We start from the raw sequence: 22,093 nt of genomic DNA on the forward strand, positions 1-22,093 counted from the left end.
TTGAGACCAAACCAGGCAACATAGCAAGACCCTGTCTATACCAATTTTAAACCAAGCATGGTGGCATATGCTTATAGTCCCAGCTATTTGGGAGGCTGAGGCAGGATGGCTTTAGGAGTTCAAGGCTGCAGTGAGCTGTGATGGCACCACCGCACTGAAGTCTGAGTGCCAGAGCAAGACCTTGTCTCAGAAAAACAAAACAAAGCAAAACATGTAGGCCAGGCACAGCAGTTCACGCCTGTAATCCCAGCTACTCAGGAGGCTAAGGCAGGGAGAATATCTGGAACCCAGGAGGCGGAGGCTGCAGTGAGCTGAGATTGTACCACTGCACTCCAGCCTGGGCGACAGAGTGAGACCCTGTCTCAAAAAATAAAAATAAAACGAAAGGAGGAGGAGATGTCAGGTGCCATGGATCATGCATGTAATCCCAGTACTTTGGGAGGCCAAGGCAGGCAGATCACTTGACGTCTGGAGTTCAAGACCAACCTCGCCAACATGGCAAAACCCCGACTCTACTAAACATACAAAAATTAGCTGGGTGTGGTGGTGGCGTGTAATCTCAGCTACTCGGGAGAGTGAGGCAGGAGAATTGCTTGAACCCAGAGGGCAGAGGTCGCAGTGAGCTGAGATGGTACCACTGCACTCCAGCCTGGGCAACAGAGCAAGACTCCATCTCAAAAGAAAAAAAAAGCCGGGCGCGGTGGCTCAAGCCTGTAATCCCAGCACTTTGGGAGGCCAAGGCGGGTGGATCACGAGGTCAAGAGATCGAGACCATCCTGGTCAACATAGTGAAACCCCGTCTCTACTAAAAATACAAAAAATTAGCTGGGCATGGTGGCGCGTGCCTGTAATCCCAGCTACTCAGGAGGCCGAGACAGGAGAATTGCCTGAGCCCAGGAGGCAGAGGTTGCGGTGAGCCGAGATCGCGCCATTGTACTCCAGCCTGGGTAACAAGAGCGAAACTCCGTCTCAAAAAAAAAAAAAAGAAAAGAAAAAAAAAAGGAGAAGGAGGAAGAAGCTTTTTGCTGGTCCTGCTTTCAGGCCATGGGTTGCGAGTTTACATATAAAATGGAGAAATGCGAGAGAAGACGGAGAGCTAAGTTTGTCAGTGAGGCTGCCAATGTAGCCTCTAATGGAAGTAATGGAGAGTGGACTCAGTGCGAAGATGTCTGGGGACCCAGTTTGGTTTCCTGAGCTGTGAGGCAACAAATGCAGAGGCCAGATCTGCCCTTCCCAGGGTCATGGCCTTTCTCAGCTGTGCCACGAAGATGGCCATACTTAGCCATTTCTCAGCAATTCCATCACAGCCCCTGAGCAATCCAATGAGAGGTTTGGTTTTGTTTTTTGTGGGGTTTGTTTGTTTTGTTTTGTTTTGTTTTGAGACTATTGCTCTATTGCCCAGGCTGGAGTGCAGTGGCACAATCTCGGCTCACTGTAACCTCTCCTGGGTTCAAGCGATTCTTGTGCCTCAGCCCTCTGAGCAGCTAGGATTACAGGCGCATGCCACCACACCCAGATAACTTTTGTATTTTTAGTAGAGACAGGATTTCACCATGTTGGCCAGGCTGGTCTCAAACTCCTGACATCAACTGATCTGTCTGCATTAGCCTCCCACAATGCTAAAATGACATGTGTGAGCCACTGCGCCTGGCCTGGTTTTGTTTTGTTTTGTTTTGTTTCGTTTTGAGATGAAATCTCAGGCTGGAGTGCAGTGGCATGACCTTGGCTCACTGCAACCTCTGCCCCCAAGTTCAAGTGATTCTCCTGTCTCAGCCTCCCAAGTAGATGGGATTACAGGCAACTACCTCCGCGCCCAGCTAATTTTTGTATTTGTGCTAGAGACAGGGGTTTCACCATGTTGGCCAGGCTGGTCTTGAACTCCTGACCTCTTGATCCACCCGCCTTGGCCTCCCAAAGTGCTAGGATTACAGGCATGAACCACTGTGCCTGGTCTGTTTTTTTAAAAATTATCCAACTGTTTGTCATATATAAGACTGCATGACTATAATACAAAAAGGATTTTATTTTTTTTTTAATTTAATGTTACAGCGTACATGGCAAGTGCAAACTGGATCTCACGATTTGAACACAGGTATTTGACCTTTCTGTGCTGTTGATGTGTACAATGCACAGAAGTCTGTAACTAAAGCCAGTCCTTCAGTCACCAGAGAGGCCTTTGTAGCTGGCACAAAATTCAACCCCGAAACTCAGTTTCAAAGAAAGTACTTTCGGTTTTGACGATCTCCTATTTCCACAGGTTATGTACAGTTTTTTGTTTTTTGTTTTTTTTTTTAATTGCATTTTAGGTTTTGGGGTACATGTGATGAACATGCAAGATTGTTGCATAGGTACACACATGGCAGTGTGCTTTGCTGCCTTCCGTCCCCTCACCTGTATCTGTCATTTCTCCCCATGCTATCTCTTCCCACCTCCCCACCCCCCCCACCCGGTTATGTAGTTTTGAGAGTGCTTTTGTGGGAGGGCCTATCAGGCCCCTGGGCACTGGTCCAGGTCGCACTGGCTCTGTTGGCTGTTTCTATGCCTAGCTCGGTGACATGGGACTCTTATCCCTAGACGTGGTAAGCAGCCGCTCCCTCTCAGAGGACCCAGGACTCCTACTCTCAGTCTCAGAACCATCTCTGTTCTTTTCCTTGTTTTCTTCTGCCAGGTTGGGGAGAAATATTGGTGTATGATGATCAAAATGTTTTAAAAACAGACGTGATATAATTGTTTGTGTGTGTGTGTGTGTGTGTGTGTGTGTGTGTGTGTCTATTTTTTTTTTAGACGGAGTCTTGCTCTGTGGCCCAGGCTGGAATGCTGTGGCTCGATCTCGGCTCACTGCAAACTCCACCTCCCAGGTTCAAGCGATTCTCATGTCTCACCCTCCCGAGTAGCTGGGATTACAGATGTGTGCCACCACACCCAGCTAATTTTTTTTTTTTTTTTTTTTTTTTTTTTTTTGAGACGGTGTTTCGCTCTTGTTACCCAGGCTGGAGTGCAATGGCGCGATCTCGGCTCCCCACAACCTCCGCCTCCTGGGTTCAGGCAATTCTCCTGCCTCAGCCTCCTGAGTAGCTGGGATTACAGGCACGTGCCACCATGCCCAGCTAATTTTTTGTATTTTTAGTAGAGACGGGGTTTCACCATGTTGACCAGGATGGTCTCGATCTCTCGACCTCGTGATCCACCCGCCTCAGCCTCCCAAAGTGCTGGGATTACAAGCTTGAGCCACCGCGCCCGGCCAATTTTTTTTTTTTTTTTTTTTTTTTTGAGGCAGAGTTTTGCTCTTGTTACCTAGGCTAGAGTGCAATGGCGCGATCTCGGCTTACCACAACCTCCGCCTCCTGGGTTCAGGCAATTCTCCTGCCTCAGCCTCCTGAGTAGCTGGGATTACAGGCATGTGCCACCATGCCCAGCTACTTTTTTGTATTTTTAGTAGAGACGGGGTTTCACCATATTGACCAGGATGGTCTCGATCTCTTGACCTCATGATCCACCCGCCTCGGCCTCCCAAAGTGCTGGGATTACAGGCTTGACCCACCGCGCCCGGCCTAATTTTTGTATTATAAGTAAGGACAGGGTTTCTCCATGTTGGTCAGGCTGGTCTCGAAATCCCGTCCTCAGGTGATCCTCCCGTGTCGGCCTCACAAAGTGCTGGGATGTGAATCAACACACCTGGCCACCGAGCCCAGCCTAGATTTTTTCTTAAAGCACATCAAAGATCAAGATCTAGTGATGGACCAAACAACTTCATACTTTTGAAGTAGCGATAAGTGTAAACAACATTTCAATATAGTACAACCGCCATAATATGATATGAAAATATCTGAATTCTGCTGAGGACAAAGGCACAGGTACTGTTAATTCTTCAGTAGTTTGTTGCCTGCACTCATAATGAAAAGAAATGCTATATTTTATTTACTTATTTATTTATTTTAATTTTTCATGATGTTGGCCAGACTGGTCTCGAACACCTGACCTCAGGTGATCCACCTGCCTTGGCCTGGCAAAATTCTAGGATTACAGATGTGAGCCACCGCACCCAGCCAGAAATCTTTATTTTAGATACAAATTATTGAATATAAAGATGTAATTCCTTTTCCATCTAAATGCAAGGACCCCAGGTCATAAGAAACCCTGGCTACAGAAAATTCATCCCTTCTCAATCCCAAATTCTTCCACAGGAGTCGCAAGTCCTCCAGAGACAAGTAGCCCAAGATTTATTATCTACTTGAATGAAGAGGGGAGAGGTTGGGTGCACAGTTCTCACCCAATGTCAGGCCTTGATGTCTATCTTGGTTCCCTCTGGCAGGCCCCAGTCCAAGGGCAAAGTGGAGGACATTTGGCTTTGATTGGAAAAGAGTGCAGAATTGTGTGGTTTGGTGCTCTCTGACCATGAGTGGATAAGTGGAAGCCACTGATGGTTAGTATCTCAATAACATTTTTCCTCATTACCTTTATGGGGTTTACACACAATCTTAATGTACCTAGTAATCTCTGCTTTTCTTCTCCGTGTTTTTGAGATGGAGTTTCACTCTGTCACCCAGGCTGGAGGAGTACAGTGGCATCTCACTGCAGCTCTCAGCTCACCCCTCTCAGCTCACTGCAGTCTCTGCCTCCAGGGTTCAAGCAATTCTCTTGCCTCAGCCTCCTGAGTAGCTGGGATTACTGGTGCGTGCCACCATGCCCAGCTAACTTTCGTATTTTGTTTTTAGTAGAGATGGGGTTTCACCATGTTGGCCAAGCTGGTCTCAAACTCATGATCTCAAGTGATCTGCCCACCTCGGCCTCCCAAAGTGCTGGGATTACGGGTGTGAGCCACCATGCCCAGCCAAGAAAAAGACAAAAAGTTTAAATAACCATTATCATGAATGAAAAGAGGTACTAAATAAATATTAGCTGCACTTAAAACATTTTTCCAGCCAGTCATGCTCATGCCTGTAATACCAGCACTCTGATAGGCCAGGGTGGGCAGATGACTTCAGCTCAGGAGTTCAAGACCAGCCTGGACAACATAGTGAAACCCCATCTCTTTTTTTTTTTTTTAATTAAAGAAAACATTCCTATACATTTACAACGGACAGTAACAGAGTTTTTAATGTTTTGACCAAAATATTTAACGGTCACAGAGCAATCACACATTTTCTCATTGATTATGAAGATTGCTTTGCACCGTTTCAGCTTGCACAGTCACATCTGTGGTCCTGCAAGGCCAAGCACAGTGAAGGCTGCTGGGTAAGCAGTTTCTAGATGGTTGTTGTCTTCGCATCTGATGCTGGAGGGCAGGCAGTTGATAAAGTAGAGAATGAGCTGGAACTTACTAGCATAAACTGGGACCCATGAGGGCCGGCTGGAGACCGTGTCAGTTTTTGTCGCTTCTAGTGTGGGTGGTGTGGGCGTCCAGGAGAAACCAGGGCTCTTCACACAGAGATAAACACTGACACCTGGCCCAGGAGTCAGAGAAGCTGAAGGAAGATTCAGAAGGTGAAGCAATCACAGGTATAGCTGCTGCCTCCTGCCAATGAGTCGAGATATCAGATGGCTAGCACCAAGCGTCAACTACAGAGTGGCTGCTGTGTCACTTCAGCCCTCCAAGTCTCTCACAAGACTCTCTTGTGTAGTCTTCAATTGGGTTCGAGGAAAAAAAAATCATTTGTGGCCCATGCTAACTGGAAACACACAGGAAAGGGGGTTCTGGGAAAGGGAATTCAGCTGCCGTAGTTATAATATAGTTTAATAGTTATGCAGGGAGGGCCGGAAGTCAGAATTCTTTTTTTTTTTTGAGATGGAGTTTTGCTCTTGTTACCCAGGCTGGAGTGCAATGGCGCGATCTCGGCTCACCGCAACCTCTGCCTCCTGGGTTCAGGCAATTCTCCTGCCTCAGCCTCCTGAGTAGCTAGGATTACAGGCACATGCCACCATGCCCAGCTAATTTTTTTGTATTTTTATTAGATACAGGGTTTCACCATGTTGACCAGGATGGTCTTGATCTCTTGACCTCGTGATCCACCCGCCTCGGCCTCCCAAAGTGCTGGGATTACAGGCTTGAGCCACCGCACCCGGCCTTCAGAATTCTTATATTTGGTTTGTTTCCTTTATTTCAAGTCCAAGTGTAAGTTTCTTAGTCTTTCTGTGCTTCAGTTTGCTTGTCTATAAAATGCAGATATAATAGTAGTACTTAATTATTTAAGATTAGTTTGAGTTTTTTAAAATTTTTAAAATTATTATTATTATTATTGAGATAGAGTCTCACTCTGTCACAAGGCTGGAGTGCAGTGGCGCGATCTCAGCTCACTACAACCTCCATCTCCTGGGTTCAAGAGATTCTCCTCAGCTAGCCGGGTAGCTGGTACTACAGGTGCATGCCATCATGCCTGGTGAATTTTCGCATTTTTAGTAGAGTCAGGGTTTCACTATGTTGGCTAGGCTTAAAATTATTTTTTAGGCCGGATGCAGTGGCTCATGCCTGTAATCCCAGCACTTTGGGAGGCTGAGGAGGGTGGATCACCTGAGGTCAGGAGTTTGAGACCAACCTGACCAACATGGAGAAACCACATCTCTACTAAAATACAAAATTAGCCAGGTGTGGTGGCACATGCCTGTAATCCCAGTTACTTGGGAGGCTGAGGCAGGAGAATCACTTGAACCTGGGAGGCAGAGGTTTTGGTGAACCGAGATCATGGCATTGCACTCCAGCCTGGGCGGCAAGAGCGAAACTCTGTCTCAAAAAAAAATTTTTTATTTTCTTTTAATTTTTATTTATGTAGAACTTCTATGCTAATTGCTAATTTTAGGTTTAAATGAGATAATACAGATAAATCGTTAACATATTATTGATAGATTATCAATAAGACTTGCCTTATTGGAAAAAAAAAAAAATATATATATATATAAATTAGCAGGACATGGTGGTGCACACCTGTAGTCCCAGCTACTCATGAGGCCGAGGTAAGAGGATCACTTGAGTCCAGGAGGTCAAGGCTGCAGGGATCCAAGATTGTGCCACTACACTCTAGTCTGGGTGACTGAATGAGACCCTGTCTCAAAACAAAATAAAACCAAGACAAACAAATAGACAAAAATATATCGGCTATCATTATTAGTTGTGTGGTCTTTCTGGTCCTCAGGTTTTTCATCTGTAAGGTGGGAATAACTTCCTTGGACTACCTCACAGGCATATATTGAGAATCAAAGGAAATAAAAATGATTATATCAGTAACATAATATATCACTGCTTCATGGTGGAGGTGGTGGTAAAAGTGATGGTAGCATAGTTCTTAGTTCCTTCCAGCCTCCACACCGTACCTACTCCAGTGACTACTCCAGTGACTAAATCTTCCATGATTATTAATCAGAAAAGTGGTTATCCAGATGTACCATATTATTGTAAGATGTTATTAGGGAAATTGAGTGCAGAGGATGTGGAATTTTCTGTAACTAAAAAAAAAAAAAAGTAAGTTTACTGAAAAAAAACTTAATGTTTTTAAAAAAAAGAATGTGGTCATCAAACTTTAGCAGAATTCTCTGGAAGGCTTATTAAATACACATTGCTGGGTCCCATCCCCAGTTGCTGTTTCTGTGGGTCTGGGGTGGAGCCAGATAAGTTGCATTTCTTTTTTTAAATTTTTTTTTTATTTTCCAGACGGAGTCTCTGTTGCCTAGGCTGAAGTGCAGTGGTGCCGTCTCAGCTCACTACAACGTTAGCCTCCCAGATTCAAGCGATTCTTCTGTCTCAGCCTCCCGAGTAGCTGGAACTACAGGTACATGCCACCACTCCCAGCTAATTTTTGTATTTTTAGTAGAGATGGGGTTTCACCATGTTGGCCAGGCTGGTCTCAAACTCCTGACCTTGTGATCCACCTGCCTTGGCCTCCCAAAGTGCTGGGATTACAGATGTGAGCCACTGTGCCCAGCCAAGAAGTTGCACTTCTTTCTTTTTTTAAAATAAGACGGAGTTTCACCATGTTGGTCCGGCTGGTCTTGAACTCCCGACCTCAGGTGATCTGCCCTCCTTGGCCTCCAAAGTGCTTGGATTACAGGCATGAGCCACCACACCCAGCTGAGAAGTTGCATTTCTAACAAGCAGTGCTGAGGCTGCTGATATGAGGATAATACTTTGAGAACCGCTGACTTAAAATGTGAAGTAAATACGTGGGTTTCCTGTCTTTCCTATGAACAAAGGGTCCTATTCATCATGCTCTATCATTTCTTGGTTCGTTCTGTCCATGACATCACCCAGCATTTGCCTACTAGGCAAGAAGAAAGAGACACTGATGACTGACTCAGCAGGACAATACTAAGCAGGGCCTGGAAAATCCCCTTTACTCTCTTCGTTTTCTTCAGCCTCTTCAAAACTCTAGGCCATTGATCCAAACCATGCTTAAAAATAACGGCAAATACATATTTTAACATGCATACGTTAAATATATAATACATAGATATTTTATGCATACATTTCATTACAGGTTGAGCATCCCAAATCCCAAAATCTAAAACCCAAAATGTTTCAAAATCCAAAACTTTTTGAGCACCAACATGACACTCAAAGGAAATGCTCATTGGAACATTTCCAATTTTGAATATTTGGATTTAGGATGTTCAACACATAAGTATAATGCAAATATTCCAAAATCTGAAAAAAAATCTGAAATTTGGAACACTTCTGGTTGCAAACATTGCAGATAAAGGATATTCAACCTGTATAAAGAAATATTTGGGGACCAGGCATGGTGGCTCATACCTGTAATCCCAGCACTTTGGGATGCTGAGGCAGGAGGATCACTTGAGGCCAGAAGTTCAAGATCAGCCTGCACAACACGTCAAGACCCTGTATCTACAAAAAAAAATTAAAAAATAAGCTGACTGTGGTGGTGTGTGCCTATGGTCCCAGCTACTCCGGAGGCTAAGGTGGAAGGATTGATTGAGCCCAGGTTGTCAAAGCTGCAGTGAGCCATGATTGTGCCACTGCACTCCAGTCTGGATTACAGTTCTCAGGCTGTCTCAAAAATAAATAAATACATACATACATGCTTCAGAAAAAAAATACACACATGCATACATACATGTTCATGGAAGAAAATTAGGAAAAAGATCACCCACAACTTCCCAAAGACAACCACTTAACATTTTGGTCTATATTTACTTCCCAAATTTTATTTCAACTGTATGTTCTGAGGGTTTTCTTTTAAACATTGCTTTTGCTTCTTTCGTTTGTTTCTCTGTTTTGAGATGGAGTTTCGCTCTGTTGCCAGGCTGGAGTGCAATGGTGCAATCTCGGCTCCCTGCAACCTCCGTCTCCTGGGTTCAAGTGATTCTCCTGCCTCAGCCTCCTGAGTAGCTGGGACTGTAGGAGCACGCTACCATGCCCAGCTAATTTTTGTATTTTTAGTAGAGATGGGGTTTCACCAAGTTGGCCAGGCTGGTCTTGGACTCCTGACCTCAGGTGATCCGCCTGCCTTGGCCTCCTAAAGTGCTAGAATTATAGGCATGAGCCACCATACTCAGCCCAGGTAAACTGTCTTAATCAGACTCTGCTGTTCTCAACTCTTCACCTCTCTGTTGCTGAGGGAGTTATGTAAATATCACCAAAGAGCAACTGGGGAGGGACATGCTTCTTGATCTTGGCCTGCTTCGTTCCATGGTCGTCTCCTGTTCCAGTTCCTGTTCATCTCCTGTTCCTCTCCTCTTCCAGGTGTACCAGGTGAGCCATCCCTGTCTGTCTCAGGCTGGGGTGGAAAAGGGCAGGAAGGCAGCATTGAGGGAATGTGTGAGTGGGAGGCAGGAGAGGTCTGCCCTGCATGTGGATAACCTGCTGTATAGTCACATCCTCATCCATCCATGTGGCATCCTCTTATCACAGCCATGAGTCTCCCCGCTCACCGCAGGAGTAGAGTGTAGAGGCTGGGAGAATCTGTTTCTTTTTGTTTCTGTTTTTGTTTTTGTTTTGAGACAGTGTCTCCCTCTGTCGCCCAGGCTGGAGTGCCGTGACATGATCTTGGCTCATTGCAACCTCCGCCTCCTGGGTTCAAGAGATCCTCCTGCCTCAGCCCCGCAAGTAGTTGGGATTACAAGTGCCTGCCACCACACCTGGCAAATTTTTGTATTTTTAGTAGGGACAGTGTTTCATCATGTTGGCCAGGCTGGTCTTGAACTCCTGACCCCGTGATCTGCCCATCTTGGGCTCCCAAGGTGCTGGGATTACAGGCATGAGCCACCATGCCCAGCCGAGAATCTGTTTCTGATCTCAAGCCTAGACATGCCAAGCTACCATTTCTGCTCCACAGTGTCTATGCCATAGTGGCAGGAGATTTGCCTCTGGGGCTTGCTGCCCTCCTGGGCCTTGCCCAGGAATCAAGATCTTTTCAATATCTAATTAAAAAGGGTTTATTGAACTTCAGATGAGGCTGGGTACACAGTTCCTGCTCTTTTGCTTCCTCTTCCAATGCCCCACCTGTCTTCCCTCTTAAATAAAATCTTATCTGGAGTAGAGGTGGGGAGAATTGTTTCTGGCTGTCATGCCTGTTCCTGAATCTTCTGGTCTCACCCTTGAATGCACGGTGTGAGTTTAAAAGCCAAGATGTGGTTGACTTTTTTCTCTGGTTCTATCCTAGGAGGGATAGTGGACTGGGATTAAAAGGGGTGTTGAGAAAAGGAAAGAAGAAAATGGTTATCATCTCAAATTATTATCCTGCCTCATAAATAATGCTGTAAAAATATCTGGGCACCTGTCACCAGTGACCTTTGACAGACAGGTTGGAGCAGGCAACTGCGTATGAGCCAAGGCCTGATGTCACTGAGGAAAGTAAGGTGAGGTTGGGGAGTCTGATGGTAAAGAGAGCAGGATAGGCAGGTGATTCACCCTGTGAAAAAGCAGGATGTGGACGGTGGGTGCCTGAACAACAGTGCTGTCCAAGGAGCTGCAGGTGATCACCTGCCCCTCCTCCCTCAGTAAGAAAGTGGGCACACATTCGGACAAGTAAGGGTGCCCTTTCCAGTCCACAGGGATAGAGTGATGATTGTCTAAAGCAATTGGCTTGCTCACACAGCCAGAAAAAAGCCACCAGTTCTATCAGCATAAACTTTTGTTTTATGGTTTTTCTCTGAGACGGAGTTTCTCCTTTGTTGCCAGGCTGGAGTGCAGTGACGTGATCTCCGCTCACTGCAACTTCCACCTTCTGGGTCGAATGATCCTCCTGCCTCAGCCTCCCCAAGTAGCTGGGATTACAGTCATAAGCCAACATGCCCAGCTAATTTTGCATTACTTTTAGTAGAGACGTGGTTTCACCATGTTGGTAAGGTTGGTCTCGAACTACTAACCCCAAGTGATCTACCTGCCTCAACTTCAATCCCCAAAATGCTGGGATTACAGGTGTAAGCCACCACTCCAGTATAAACTGTTTATATGTATGTAATCACATAGAGAATGATTACAATTTGCAGTAAGCGTTACCATAAACTCTTTATGTGTATGTAATCTGGATTCTTTAAAATTTTTCCCATAAGTAGAATTGCTGAGCCAAAGGATAAAACTTATGCAATTATGATGTTAAAAAAAAAAAAAAAAAGGTACAGCATAGTTTGTTTGTTTGTTTCTGGCTATCATACTTCTTCCTTGTTTTAGAGATAGGATCTCTCTAGCTCTGTCCCCTAGGGGCTGGAGTCTGGTGGTGCTATCATAGCACACTGCAGCCTGGAACTCCTGGGCACAAGCAATTCTCCCACCTCAGCCTTCTGAATAACTGGGGCTACAGACACATGCCACCAGGCCAAGCTAATTTTTAAGTTTTTTGTAAATACAAGATCTCAAGATGTCAGCCAGACTTGTCTCCAACTGTTGGCCTCAAACAGTTCTCCCGCTTCAGCCTCCCAAAATGCTGGGATTACAGGCATGAGCCACTGCGCCCTGCCAGCCATGGTCTTAATATAAAAAGTAGCAAAGCTGTTAACTTAAAGGTGATCAGGCCTGAGACATAGTGGTAGAGAATAAATTGGTACAATCTTTCCGCAGGAAAAGTGGTCAATATGTCAATATGCCTAAAAACATTTGATCTAGCACCTCTACTTCTGGGAATTTATCTGAAGGCAATAATTGGACAGATGTGCAAAGATATATATGCCAGGAGGTTCAAAGAAGCATGTTTATAGTAGTTGAAAACAGACATGATTTAAATACCTAGCAACGGAAGATTGCTAAAAATAGTATATCCCTATGATCAAATATCATACAGTCATTAAAAATTATGACAAGGCCAGGCACAGTGGAACATGCCTGTCATCCCAGTATTTTCGGAGGTTGAGGCAGGCAGGTCAGGAGTTCGAGACCAGCCTGGGAAACATGGTGAAACCCCATCTCTTTTTAAAATACAAAAAATTAGCCGGGTGTGGTAGTGCATGTTTATAATCCCAGCTACTTGGGAGGCTGAAGCAGGAGAATCATTTGAACTCAGGAGACTGCAGTGAGCCGAGATCACCCACTGCGCTCTAGCCTGGGTGAGAGAATGAGACTTTGTCTCAAAAAAAATAATAAAGATAAAAAAATTTTGACAAGAATGAGTATTGATTGAGAAGCAATAATATTCCTGATATAGTGCTCGGTAGAAAGAACAAGTTTGAAAAAAGCATATATGGGCTGGATGCAGTAGCTCACGCCTATAATCCTAGTACTTTGGGAGGCCGAGGTGGGCAGATTACAAGGTCAGGAGTTTGAGACCAGCCTGGCCAATATGGTGAAACCCCGTCTCTACAAAATACAAAAATTAGCTGGTGTAATCCCAACTACTTGGGAGGCTGAGGCAGGAGAATCGCTTGAACCCAGGAGGTGAAGGTTGCAGTGATCTGAGATCACGCCACTGCACTCCAGCCTGGGCAACAGAGCAAGACTCCATCTCAAAAAAAAAAAAAAAAAAAAAAAGTGAGGCTTGCCCTCATGATACCTCTCTCAAGTGACTCACCCTGGAAAATCCTCTAGGAGAGTTGCCCTTGACTGGCTTTCACTACAGACAGACTAAGAGGTCACAGGCCCTGTGGGGTGTGGGGACTGGTATGGATGAGGGTGTCAGCCTAAATGGCACTGCTGGGGCACCTAACAATAGATCACACAAAGTCCATTGCCAAGTAGTCACTTGGGCTGGGCTGGTAAAAGGCCCTCATCAGTGGCTGGGAAAGGCTGGATTTCAACCCTTGGACTCTAGCCGTGGCAGGACTCAGCAGAACTCAAGGTCCTGCTCATGAGGCTGGCTTCAGGTCTCACATGTGCCAGTTACTACTCTGAAACCTTAAGTTTGAGAGTAAGATGGGAACAAACGGCCAGGAAGGCTCCTATGAATACAGGAAGCGCCCAAAGATCTCAGGAACAGCCCCTTCATGAACTGAGAGCATTCACCTTCCCTTCTGATTTACTCCCCGATAAAAACATTAGGGCTAACACCTTTTTGGTGACTTTGGATCATGGGCTCACACAGGGTCTCAGAGCTGGAAAGGCCATTACAGATCATCTGTCCTGCACGGCGCAGTGGCTCACGCCTATAATCCCAGCACTTTGGGAGGCCGAGGCAGGTGGATTATTTGAGGCCAGGAGTTCGAGACCAGTCTGGCCAACATGGTAAAACCCACTCTATACTAAAAATACAAAAATCAGCCAGGCATAATGGTGCATGCCCGTAATCATAGCTACTCCTGAGACAGGCACAAAAATCACTTGAATCCAGGAGGTAGAGGTTGCAGGTGAGTCCAGATCATGCCATTGCATTCCAGCCTGAGTGACAGAGGTAGACTGTCTTAAAAAAAAAAAAAAAATCATGTGTCCCTGCTCTATGCAGCTGGAGTTTAAATAAAAACCATCTATTCCAACTCCCATGGTTGATAATGCGTAGAGGCCAAATGACTCGCTCACTGATACTCAGGTTATGATGCAGCAAATATCGGAGCCCAGGTTTCCTGATTCCCAGCTTGGGCTTTTGCTTTAATATAATGCTATTTGTCTTCTTCACAAATCGGGTGTTTCTAAAGCCAACTGTCATCTTCCTCCAAATCACTAGTGACAAAATATATGACTGTAGTCATCAAAACTAGAAAATAGCTGGGCACAGTGGCTCACACCTGTAATCCCAGCACTTTGGGAGGCCAAGGCAGGTGGATCACCTGAGGTTGTGATTTTGAGACCAGCCTGACCAACACAGTGAAACCCTGTCTCTACTAAAAATACAAAGTTAGTGGGGCATGGTAGCACATGCCTGTAATCCCAGCTACTACTTGGGAGGCTGAGGCAGGAGAATCACTTGAACTTAGGAGGCGGAGGTTTCAGTGAGAAGAGATCGCACCATTGCACTCCAGCCTGGACAACAGAGAAAACTCCGCCTCAAAAAACAAACAAAAACTAGAAAATAAATGAGTCCAATGCGTTTAGTTTTCAAATGAGAAACAGGGGCCCCAGAGAGATTACCCAGGGTCACTTGGCTCTTTAGGATTGGGACCAGACTTCTGGTTTTTTTTCACAGCTGTTTCTATTATAGAACAGCTAGGCCTCAGCCACATAGGACTGAACCGTGGAAGGCAGGCTTGTGTCTCCACATATACAGTCATCAGGAACTTTTGAAGCAGGTAGCTCTTCTCTGCCTCTCTCCTTTCTGTTCATCGAGTGTACATGTGTTCAATTCCTGGAAAAGTGAGTGACCCAGCTCCTGGGGGTGATGAGGCTGAGGAATAAAGAGCTTAGCCTAGGAAGAATGAAAGTGAGAGACAGCTAGAGTAAGTGTGTGTGTGTTTCGGGGGAAGTTAGGCTGAGTTTGAGACTGATGGTGTCATGTGGACCATGTTTTCCAAATAAAATATTGAAACTGTGGTCTAGGCTGGGCACGGTGGCTCACATCTGTAATCCCAGCACTTTGGGAGGCTGAGGCGGTCAGATAACAAAGTCAGGAGTTCGAGACCAACCTGGCCAATATGGTGAAACCTTGTCTCTGAGGCAGAATTGCTTGAACCTGGGAGGCAGAGGTTGCAGTAAACCAGGATCATGACATTGCACTCTAGCCTAGGCCACAGAGTGAGACTCCATCTCAAAAACAAACAAACAAACAAAAACACAGACAAATTAGCCAGGCATGGTGACACCCACTTGTAATCCAGCTACTCAGAAGGCTGAGACACAGCAATCACTTGAACCTGGAAGGCGGAGGTTGCAATGAACTGAGGTTGTGCCACCGTACCCAGCTTGAGCAACAGAGTGAAACTGTCTCAAAAATAAGTAAAGAAATCAGTATACTCCATCTCCTGCTTTTGCTTAGTGTGTAATTCCCTAGAGAATATGTGAAGGGACATGTCTTCTCATATCCATGGGGACAGCCAAGAAGAGCAAGGACAGCCATTGATCTTGGACTGCTGGGATAGTTAACAACCTAGAAGCCAGGGGCAGAATACTATGATTCATTGTCATTTTCTTCTCTAAGATTTAGCATTTGTCCGGGCTCAGTGATCCAGATGAGCCAATCATTCATCTGCTATCTTTCAGAATTTCAAACTGTCTACAAAGAAGACACTCCTGATTTTATTTTATTTTTATTTTTTAGAGACGTTGTCTGATTCTGTCATCCATGCTGGAGTGCAGTGCTGCAACGATAGCTCACGGTTACCTTAAACTCCTGGGCTCAAGCCATCCTCCTGCCTCAGCCTCCTGAGTACCTGCTACCACGTGTGTATACCCTGCCTCCGCCTCCTGGGTTCAAGTGATTCTCCTGTGTTAGCCTCCTGAGTAGCTGGGATTACAGGCACCTGCCATCATGCCCAGCTAATTTTTGTATTTTAATAGAGACAGGGTTTCATCATATTGGGCAGGCTGGTCTTGAACTCCTAACCTCAAGTGATCCACCCACCTCAGCCTCCCAAAGTACTGGAATGACAGGCAGGAGATGGAGCATACTAGTTACCCAGGGTAAGTACCTATGCCCTCCGCTGGGACTAGGGCCTGGGGTCAGCCGCACCCAACGATATGCATTGCAAGCAGGACACATGGTTCCTCACAGGAAAATCTTCTTTTTTTTTTTTGAGACGGAGTTTCACTCTTGTTACCCAGGCTGGAGTGCAATGGCACCATCTCGGCTCACTGCAACCTCCGCCTCCTGGGTTCAGGCAATTCTCCTGCCTCAGCTTCCTGAATAGCTGGGATTACAGGCATGCACCACCATGCCCAGCTAATGTTTTGTATTTTTAGTAGAGATGGGGTTTCACGACGTTGACCAGGATCGTCTCAATCTCTTGACCTCATGATCCACCCGCCTCAGCCTCCCAAAGTGCTGGGATTACAGGCTTGAGCCACCGCACCCAGCCCCTCTACTAAAAATTTAAAAAATAGTGGAGCATAAAGGTGTGTACCTCCAATCCTAGCTAGTTGGAAGGCTGAGGTGGGAGGATCCCTTGAGCTGCTGCAGCTCTGTTTGTCCAGGCTGGAGTGCAGTGAGCTATGATTGCACCACTGCACTCCAGCCTGGGCAGCAGAGCAAGATCCTGTCTCAAAAGAGAAAGAAGAAGAAGAGGAGGAGGAGGAGGAAGGGGGAGAAGCAGAAGTAGAATAGGAGGAGGAGTTGCCTGAACCCAGGAGGCGGAGGTTGCGGTGAGCCGAGATCGCGCCATTGCACTCCAGCCTGGGTAACAAGAGCGGAACTCCGTCTCAAAAAAAAAAAAAAAAAAAAAAAAAAAAAAAAAAAAAAAAAGAATAGGAGGAGGAGGAGGAAGAAGAAGGAGGAGGGGGAAAAGAAAGGAGAAAGAAAGAAAAAAAGAGAAAGGGAGAAAGGAAAGAAAGAAAGGGAAGGAAAGAAGAAAGAGGGAGCAGGGTGAGGGAGAAGGATAAGGAGGAGAAAGCAGCAGCAGCCTGAATCTCAAGCACCATGAAGCCCAGGACTTTTTTTTTTTTTTTAGACGGAGTTTCGCTCTTGTTACCCAGGCTGGAGTGCAATGGCACGATCTTGGCTCACCGCAACCTCCGCCTCCTGGGTTCAGGCAATTCTCCTGCCTCAGCCTCCCGAGTAGCTGGGATTACAGGCACATGCCACCATGACCAGCTAATTTTTGTATTTTTAGTAGAGATGGGGTTTCATCATGTTGACCAGGATGGTCTTGATCTCTTGACCTCGTGATCCACCCGCCTCGGCCTCCCAAAGTGCTGGGATTACAGGCGTGAGCCACCGCGCCCAGCCTTTTTTTTTTTTTTTTTTTTTTTTTTAAGATGAGGTCTCACTGTGTTGCCCAGGCTGGAGTGCACTGGCTATTAACAAGTGTGATCCCACTACTGATCAGCACAGGAATTTTGACCTGCTCCATTTCTGACCTGGGCTTGTTCATCCCTCCTTAGGCAAGCTGGTGGTCCCCCACTCCTTGGAGGTCACGTATTGATATGGAACTTAATGTGGACACCTGATTGGCACAGTGCACTACATCCCAGAACTGCTGGACGCAACTGATGCTCCCACCTCAGCCTCCGGTGTAGCTGGGACTGTAGGCAGGCACCACCATGGCCAGCACCCAGGACTTCTAAATGCAAAAGAAATGAGGTTTCATTCTGAGTAGCCCTGTTACTTGGAAGTTTCTGTGATTTGCCACTCTAACAGGAAGATGTAGTTCTATAGCAAATATAACATGGAACTTGACCCATATCAGAAGGGCTGCTGTGAGGAAATGATACTGGGTTGAGTTGGCAACAGAGTGAGGTGGAAGAGGTTTTCAAGCAAAGGGAAATCCGGTGTGGAAGTCCTTAGTGGAAAGGAGCTTGACGTGTTCCAAGGAAGGGAAGGAAGACCAGGGTGGCTGGGACAGAAAAAACAAGAAGAGGGTTGGCACAAAATAAGGTTGGAATGGCGACTACGCAGAGCATTATGAGGCTGTCAAGGCTTCTGGCAAAGATCCCAAGAGTAACGGGAAGCCACTGAAGGGGTTTTAGATAGGAGATGAGAGAGCTAGATTTCCTCTTGTGAATAGTAGCTCCATCTACCTGGAAGGCAGCTGCCATCTCTTATCTCCAGAATATCTTAGAGGCTGGAACCAAATGTTGTTTATCTGTGGGTGAACTATTTATAAAACTGTTTTTTTTAAGTGTGGTGAAATAGGGCTGGGCACGGTGGCTCACACCTGTAATCCCAACCAACACTTTGGGAGGCCAAGGCAGGTGGATCACTAGAGGTCCGGGATTCAAGACCAGCCCGGCCATCATGGCAAAACCCTATCTACTAAAAATACAAAAATTAGGTCAGGCGCAGTGGCTCACGCCTGTAATCCTAGCACTTAGGGAGGCCAAGGGGGGCAGATCATGAGGTCAGGAGTTCGAGACCAGCCTGGCCAACGTAGTGAAACCTCATCTCTACTAAAAATACAAAAAATTAGCTGGGCGTAGTGGCAACACCTGTAATCCCAGCTACTCAAAAGGCTAAGGCAGGAGAATTGCTTGAACCTGGGAGGCGGAGGTTACAGTGAGCTCAGATCGTCCCATTGCACTCCAGTCTGGGCTGCAGAGCAAGACTCTGTCTCAAAATTTAAAAAATACAAAAATTGCCGGGAGCGGTGGCTCACGCCTGTAATCCCAGCACTTTGGGAGGCCAAGGCGGGTGGATCACAAGGTCAAGAGATCGAGACCATCCTGGTAAACATGGTGAAACTCCGTCTCTACTGAAAATACAAAAATTAGCTGGGCATGGTGGTGAGTGCCTGTAATCCCAGCTACTCAGGAGGCTGAGGCGGGAGAATTGCCTGAACCCGGGAGGCGGAGGTTGCGGTGAGCCGAGATCGCGCCATTGCACTCCAGCCTGGGTAACAAGATCGAAACTCCGTCTCAAAAAAAAAAAAAAAAAAAAATTAGCTGGGTGTGGTGGTAGGTGCCTGTAGTTTCAGCTACTCAGGAGGCTGAGGCAGGAAAATTGCTTGAACCTGGAAGGCAGAGGTTGCAGTGAGCCAAGATAACACCATTGCACTCCAGCCTAGGCAAGAAGAAAACTGTCTCAAAAATAAATAAGTAAACAAATAAAATGGTAAAAAATATATATGACATTTGCCATTTTAATTATTTTAAAGTGTACAATTCAGTGACTTTTTTTTTTTTTTTTTTTTTTTTTGAGATGGAGTCTCGCTCCATCACCCAGGCTGGAGTGCAGTGGCAGGATCTCGGATCACTGCAACCTCCACCTCCCGGGTTCAAGCAATTCTCCTGTTGCAGCCTCCTGAGTAGCTGGGATTACAGGCTCAAACCACCATGGCCGGCTAGTTTTTGTATTTTTAGTAGAGACAGGGTTTCGCCATATTGGTCAGGCCAGTCTCAAACTCTTGACTTCATGATGTGTTCGCCTCGACCTCCCAAAGTGCTGGGAAAATTCAACAACTTAAAGTACATTCAAAATGTTGTGCAACCATCACCACCATTTCCAAACTTTGTGTGTGGCTAAGTGCCATGGCTCACCCTTGTAATCCCAGCACTTTGGGAGACCAAGACAGGCAGATCACTTGAACCCAGGAGTTGGACTGGGCAACATGGCAAAACCTTATCTCTACAAAACACACACAAATTAGCTGGATGACTATAGTCCTGGCCACTTGGGAGGCCATGGTGGGCAGATCATGGAAGGATCACCTGAGCCTGGAAGGTGGAGGCTACAGTGAGCCGTGACCACGCCACTGCACTCTACTCTGGGCAACAGGGCCAGAAACTATCTCAAAAAAACAAAAACAGGCCAGGTGTGGTGGCTCATGCCTGTAATTCCAGCACTTTGGGAGGCCGAGGCAGGCAGACCACCTGAGGTCGGGAGTTTGAGACCAGCCTGACCAACATGGAGAAACCCCTTCTGTACAAAAAAAATTACAAAATTAGCCTCTACTAAAAATATATATATACAAAATTAGCCAGGCATGGTGGCACATGCCTGTAATGCCAACTACCTGGGAAGCTGGGACAGGAGAATTGCTTGAACCTGGGAGGCGGAGGTTGTGGTGAGCCGAGATTGCGCCATTGCACTCCAGCTGGGCAACAAGAGTGAAACTTGGTCTCAAAAACAAAAACAAAACAGCCCCACAAACTTTTTTATGGATAAACTTTTGCATTTACTAATTATTTAACTGCTGAATGTTGGACTGAACTACATAATTGCAGCAGTCACTGTTTTTGAATTCCTAGAAAGTGGCTGTGGGCTATGAAGAGCTGACCAAGTCAGTTCAGAGACAGCTGGGACCAGCCTGAGGAATGTCACAACCAGGTCAGCAGGTCTGTGGACCTCCCAGCTGTCACTGGATAGGTCATTTGGTGTGCTTTACTTAAGAGGAAGAATCAGCCTCAGAACTGGAACCGGAGTAGAGTTAAGTGAGGTCTGACCACTCCCAGGATCTTAGGACAACAGTCTGACCTCATTGATCTACCATTGCCAGAAACAATGGAGAACTGGTCGAGTCTGTGTTTCTCAACCTGAGGCAGTTTCCTGGATGTACACAAAGGTATGTCTGGGACACGTGTAGCCTCAGGATAAACATGGGGCATTCATTTGACTTGATGGGAAATAATTTTATTATTTTATTTTAAAACCAATGTGCATGTATTATGGGACAATAAACAACCTATGCTGAGATCTAAGAGTAAATAATGAGGCTTTGAAGAAATTCTTCCTGCAGTTTTGGGCCTCACTCTCAGACGTGTTGGTAATGTTTGCCTTCTCCCTTGCCAATAGTAGTATTTTGTTAAAAGATTATGAAGAGGCCGGGCGCAGTGGCTCAAGCCTGTAATCCCAGCACTTTGGGAGGCCGAGGCGGGTGGATCACGAGGTCAAGAGATCGCGACCATCCTGGTCAACATGGTGAAACCCCGTCTCTACTAAAAATACAAAAATTAGCTGGGCATGGTGGCGCATGCCTGTAGTCCCAGCTACTAGGGAGGCTGAGGCAGGAGAATTGCTTGAACCCAGGGGGCGGAGGTTGCGGTGAGCTGAGATCGTGCCATTGCACTCCAGCCTGGGTAACAAGAGCGAAACCCCGTCTCAAAAAAAAAAAAAAAAAAGATTATGAAGAGACTCTCAAGGCCGGGAGCGGTGGCTCACCCCTGTAATTCCAGCACTTTGGGAGGCGGAGGCATGTGGATCACGAGGTCAAGAAAGACCATCCTGGCCAACATGGTGAAATCCCATCTTTACTAAAAATACAAAAATTAGCTGGGTATGGTGGCACACACCTGTAGTCCCAGCTACTTGGGAGGCTGAGGCATGAGAATTGCTTGAACCCAGGAGGTGGAGGTTACAGTGAGCTGTGATCACGCCACTGCACTCCAGGCTGGGTGACAGAGAGACTCTGTCTCTAAAAAACAAAAAATAAAATAAAATAAAATAAAATAAAATAATAAAATGATTAGTGCATACCAAGTATTCACTGAGTTGTAGTCACAGTAATAGTAGTATTTGTAGAAGTCATAGTAGTATTATCTGATGGAAATGTTTTAGACCTTTTGCTCTATTTTCAAAGTTGTTAACTTATAACAGTAATATCTGCTGATTATAAAATACTAAAACAACATAGAAGTAAATAAAGGAAATCACGAAGGTTCTCATTGTCCCTGAACTTCAGTGACCAGACTAGAGGTGAACATAGATAGCTGTTAGATACATATTCTTCCTTCCAAACTTTTTTTTTTTTGAAGTCTCACTCTTTCCCCCCCAGGCTGAAGTGCAATGGTAGAAACCCTATCTTTACCAAAAATATAAAAATTAGCCAGGCATGCTTGCGGGCACCTATAATCCCAGCTACTTGGGAGGCTGAGGCAGAATTGCTTAAACCTGGGAGGCAGAGGTTGTAGTGAGCTGAGATTGCACCAGTGTACTCCAGCCTGGGCTACAAGGCAAGACTCCATCTCAAAAAAAGAAAAAAATTCTCATAGGAGCATGGACCCAATTGTGAACTGCTCATGCAAGGGATCTAGTTTACACACTCTTTATGAAAATGTAATGCATGATGATCTGAGGTGCAAAAGTTGCATCCCAAAACCAGCGCCTCCACCCTCAATCCATGGAAAAATTGTCTTCTATGAAACCAGTTGCTGGTGCTGAAAAGATTGGGGACCACTGTCTTAGGGCATTTTGGCTGTGCT

This window comes from Saimiri boliviensis, chromosome 17, assembly GCF_048565385.1.
Source record: "Saimiri boliviensis isolate mSaiBol1 chromosome 17, mSaiBol1.pri, whole genome shotgun sequence".
NCBI classification, from domain to species: domain Eukaryota; kingdom Metazoa; phylum Chordata; class Mammalia; order Primates; family Cebidae; genus Saimiri; species Saimiri boliviensis.